The sequence below is a fragment of the Delphinapterus leucas genome, chromosome 3 (genome assembly GCF_059928025.1).
Source record: "Delphinapterus leucas isolate spDelLeu-1000000601 "Yukka" chromosome 3, BTC_Dleu_Yukka2, whole genome shotgun sequence".
NCBI lineage: Eukaryota > Metazoa > Chordata > Mammalia > Artiodactyla > Monodontidae > Delphinapterus > Delphinapterus leucas.
This window is the reverse complement of record NC_143131.1, coordinates 153,411,416-153,417,415: the sequence shown is the minus strand read 5'-3', so window position 1 is coordinate 153,417,415 and position 6,000 is coordinate 153,411,416.

The following is a 6,000-nucleotide window of genomic DNA, read 5'->3' as shown; positions in this document are numbered from 1 at the left end:
TTAGCCAGACTTATCAGGAAAAAAGAGGATTCACATAAACAAAATAAGAAATGAAAGAGGAGAAATAACAACCAACATCACAGAGATACAAAATAAAATCATGAGAGAATACTATGAACAGCTATATGCCAACAAATTGGACAAACTAGAAGAAATGGACAAATTTCTAGAAAGATACAATCTTCCAAGACTGTATCAGGAAGAAATAGACAATGTAAACAGACCAATCACTAGTAGTGAAATTGAATTTGTAATAAAAAAACAAAAACAAAAACAAAACTTCCCAGTAAACAGAAGTCCAGGACTGGACATCTTCACAGGGGACTTCTACCAAATATATAAAGAAAAGCTAATACCTATCTGTCTCAAACTATTCTAAAAAATTTTAAAAGGATGGAATACTCCCAAATTCATTCTACAAGGTCACCATCACTCTGATATCAAAACCAAAGAAAGACACTACAAAAAAGAAAATTATAGGCAAATATATCTGATGAATATAAATGCAGAAATTCTCAACACAATATTAGAAAAACAAATTCAATAATATATAAAAAGGATATATATGCCATGATGAAGTGGAGTTTATTCTAGGGTCACAAAGATGGTTCAACACTTGCAAATCAATTAATGTGATATACCACATTAACAAAAGGAAGGAGAATATTCACATGATCATCTCAATAGACAAAGGAAAAGCATGTGAGAAAATTCAACATCCATTCATGATAAAAACCCTCATCATAATTGGTATAGAGGAAACATGTCTGAACATAATAGAGACTATTTACAACAAACTCACGACTAACATATTTAATGGTGAAAAGCTGAAAACTTTTCCCCTAAAATCAGGAACAAGACAAGGATGCCCACTCTTGCCACTTCTATTTAACATACATAGTACTGGTAGTCCTAGCCATAGCAATCAGACAATAAAAAGAAATAAAAGGCATCCAAACTGGAAAGAAAGAAGTAAAATCCTATTTGCAGGTAGCATTATACCAATGTGGAAAACCCTAAAGTCTCTATCCAAAAACTATTAGAACTAATAAAGGAATTCAGTAAAGTTGCAGAATACAAAATTAATATACAGAAATCTATTGCTTTTTTATACACTAATAATGAACTATCAAAAAGAGAAAGCAGAACAAAATCATGTTTAAAATTGGATCAGAAAGAATAAAATACCTAGGAATAAACTTAACCAAGGAGGAGAAAAACCTAAACTCTGAAAATTATGAAACACTGATGAAGGAAATTGAAGATGATACAAAGAAATGGAAAGATATCCTGTGTTCTTAGATTGGAAGAATTAATAGTTAAATGTGTCCATACTACACAAAGCAATCTACACATTTGATGGAATCCCTGACAAAATAACCATGACACTTTTCACCAAATTAGACCAAATAATCCTAAAATTTATATGGAACTAACCACAAAAGACCTCAAGTTGCCACAGCAATCTTGAGAAAAAAAGTAGATCGCTCAAATTATCATGCTCCCTGATTTCAGACTATACTACAAGTCTACAGTAATCAAAACAGCATGGCACTGGCACAAAAACAGACACACAGATCAATGGAAGAGAACTGAGACCCAGAAATAAACCCACACATCTATGGTCAATTAATCTACAAAAGGAGCCAAGAATATACGGCAGGAAAAGAAAGTCTCTTCAATAAATAGTGCTGGGAAAACTGGTCAGTTACATGAAAAAGAATGAAATCAGAACATTTTCTCACACCGCATACAAAAATAAAACGGATTAAAGACCTACCTAAATATAAGACCAGAAACTATAAAACTCCTAGGAGAGAACAAAGGCAGAACACTCTTTCACATAGATCCAAAAAATATATATTGCAACGATTTATCTCCTAATGCAAAAGAAACAAGAGCAAAAATAAACAAATGGGGACTAATTAAACTTAAAAGTTTTTGCACAACAAAGGAAGACATTGACAAAATATCTGAATGGAAGAAAATATCTGCATATGATATGACCAATAAGGGATTAATATCTAAAATATATAAACATCTCATACAACTCATTATCAAAAAAACAACCAGAGGGCTCCGATCAAGACGGAAGAATAGAAGGATGTGGAGCTCACCTCTTCCCACAAATACTTCAAAAATACATCTACATGCAGAACAATTCTCACAGAATACCTACTGAATCCTCGCAGCTCTCAGACACACAAAAGTGAAAGAAAGATCTCCATGTATCCAGGTAGGATGAAAGAAAATAAAAGGAAGCAGGACAGGACCTGAACCCCTGGAATGGAGCTGTGAAACAGGAAAGATTCCTGCAACCTGGGAAGCCCCCTCACTGGCAGCAAGATCAGCTGGGACAGAAAGAGAACTTCAGAAGCTCAGAGGAAAGTACAGCAACCAGTTTCGGCAGGCAGAACAGAGAGAGACCTGCACAGATGGTCCGTGCCACCACCCTGCACTCCCTAGGCTGATAAGTGCCTCCACTGGTGTGGGTGGGGGCTGGGTGCTGAAACTCGGGTATTAGAGGACAGACCTGGGGACAGGACTGGGATTGGCTGCACAGAGACAGCCTGAAGGGGCTGGAGTTTGGTACAGGCTGCAATCACGGGTGAATGCAGAAGAAGCCTGGGCCTGCCATAGAAGTGAAATACCATTTTTAAGCGGCCTGTGAAGGGAGGGGCAGGGCCTGCCATAACAGCCTCTTTCTCAGTGAGCTCTCAGCCAGCTTGGTCCCACCTCTACAAGCTCTGGGAGCACAAAGGTGCAAGTGCCAGCATGTTGCCCTCAGGCAGAGGTGGGCTCACAGTTGAGGCAGGTCTGAGGGAAGTGCCAACAACAGTGTACTTTGTGAGATGGGTGATAGGTGACACCACAGAGCACACTCCCCAGTGGACAGCTCCAGCAGAGGAATACTTAGTGGCTTCTCTCTCAGTGGGAGTGCTCTAATCCTGCCTACCTCAAACCACAGCTCACAAACAGATATGGGGGCTTCTAGTCCAACAACTACGGAGCAGATCCTGCCCCCAACAGGGCTGTGACAACCATAGAGCAAAGAGGAGGCCCCATTCAACATTCAGTGCAAGCTCTAGCTAGACACCACAACAGTCACATCCCCGAATGAGGGGATAACAGCCAGCACACACTGAGAAAAGAGGTCACAGGCATCCATACTAAAAACAGCCCTCACACCAAAAAACATTAAACCCATGCAGGCTACACAGGTATGTTCCCATGCAAAAATAGCCCTCCAAGACCACAATAGATAACTGTTTCTCCTAAACTCATAGAGTAAGAGAAATAAAAGTAAAGTGAAGAAGATGAGGAACCACTTCCAATGAAAAGATCAAGAGAATTCCCCTGAAAGAACAAACAAACTGACTTCTTCAGTCTAATAGAAACTGAGTGCAAAAAGGAGATAATGAAAATATTGAAGGAATTAAGAGAAGCTATCAACAGAAATGTGGATTACGATAAAAAGGAACTAGAAACTATAAGGAGGAGCCAAGAAAAATTAGAAAATTCATTTGCAGAGATGAAATCTGAACTAAAGGCAATGAATAGCAGAATGAATAATACAGAAGAAGGAATAAGTGATCTGGAAGATAGAATAATGGAAATCAGCCAATCAGAACAGCAGACAGAAAGCCAAATTTAAAAAAAATGAAAGCAATATAAGAGACCTATGGGATAATATAAAGCATGCCAGTCTATGCATAATAGGGATTCCAGAAGGAGAAGAAAGGTGAAAGGGGATCAAAAATGTAGTTGAAGAAATTATGGCTGAAAACTTCCCAAACCTAAAGAAGGAAACAGATATCCAGGTACAGGAAGCACAGAGGGACCCATACAAGATAAACCCAAACAGACCTACACCAAGACATATTATAATTAAAATGGCAAAAGTTAAAGAGAGGATTCAAAAAACAGCAAGAGAAAAACAAAGAGTTTATTACAAGGAAACCCCCACAAGGCTATCAGCCGATTTCTCTACAGAAATGTTGCATGCCAGAAGGGAGGGGGAAAATATATCCAAAGTCTTGAAAGGGAAAATTCTGCAATCTAAAATACTCTACCCAGGAAGATTAACATTCAGAATAGAAGGAGAGATAAAGAATTTCTCAAACAAAAGCTAAAGGAATACAGCAATACTAAACCTGTCCTTAAAAGAAATATTGAAATGTCTTTTCTAAATAGAAAAGAAGCAAGAACCTATAGGAATGAGAAAATCACAATTGGAAAGTATATCACTTAAATTAAGCTAGTATACAGATTAAAAAAAGAAAAAAATCAAAAAAAAATTTGTGAAAGCAATGGTAACCACAATGAACAGCAAGATGATAAACATGAAGATTTAAAAGAGGACATCAAACTCATAAAATGTTGGGGAGGAGAGTAAGAAAATGTAGGGGTTTTTTTCAGAATGTGTTGGAGCCTATATGACTATCAGTCTAAAGCAAGTAGATATAGCAAGGGGTTAACATTTTTGAAAAACAGGGTAGCCACAAATCAAAAACATGCAATAGGTTCACAGAAACCAAAAAAGAACACAAACATAATACAAAAGGAAGGCATCAAAGTACAAAAGAAAAAACAAAAAGAAACAAAGAAATACAGAATCAACTGGAAAGCAAGGTTTAAAATGGCAATAAATACATATCTATCAATAATCACCTTAGATGTCAATGGACTAAGCACTCCAATCAAAAGACATAGAGTAACAGATTGCATTAAAAAAAATAAGAGCCTACAATAGTCTCCCTACAAGAGATCCACTTTAGGTCAAAGATCACACATAGATTGAAAGTGAGGGGATGGAAAAAGATACTTCATGCAAATGGAAACGATAAATTGGGGGTTGAAATACTCATATGATACAAAATAAACTTCGAAACAAAGGCCATTAAGAAAGAAAAAGAAGGACACTATATAGTGATAAAAGGATCAGTACAAGAAGAGGATATTACACTTGTCAACATATATATATATGCACCCAATATAGGAGCACCCAAATACATAAAACAAATACTAACTGATATAAAGGGAGAAATTGATGGAAATACAATAATAGTAGGAGACTTTAACACCCCACTCACATCAGTGGCAGAACTTCTAGACAGAAAATCAATATGGCAACAGAGATCCTAAATGATGCAATAGAACAATTAGACTTAACTGATATTTTTGGAACATTACATCCAAAAAAAAGCAGAATACACATTGTTTTCAAGTGCACATGGAACATTTTCTAGGACTGACCACATACTAGGGCACAGAAAAAACCTCAGCCAACTTAAGAGTATAGAAATTATTTCAAGCATTTTTTTTACCACAGTGACATGAAGCTAGAAATCAACCACAGAAAAGTAAATGAGAAAACAAAACAAAATGATTACATGGAAACTAAACAACATGCTACTAAAAGACCAAAGGGCCAACGATGAAACCAAAGAATAAATTTAACAATACCTTGAGATAAATGACAGTGAATACACAACCATACAAAAATTTACGGAATGCAGCAAACGCAGTTCTTAGATGGATGTTCATAGTGATACAGGTCTTCCTCAGAAAACAAGCAAAATCTCAAATAAACAACCTAACCTACCTCCTAAAATAATTAGAAAAAGAAGAACAAACAAAACTTAAATTTAGCAGAAAGAAGGAAATAATAAAAATCAGAGGAAATAAAAGATATTTTAAAAACAATAGAAAAAGAAATCAATAAAATCAATAGCTGTTTCTTTGAAAGGGTAAACAAAATTGACCAACTTCTGGGCAGGCTCACCAAGAAGAAAAGATAAATAATCCAAATAAACAAAATGAAAAATGAAAAAGGAGAAACAATAACCAATACCACAGAACTACATAAACCATAAGAGAATACTATGAACAATTGTATGCCAACAATTGGAGAGCCTTGAAGAAATGGACAAAATTCTAAACATTTACAGTCCACCAAAACTGAATCAGGAAGAAATAGATTATTTGAACAGACTGATC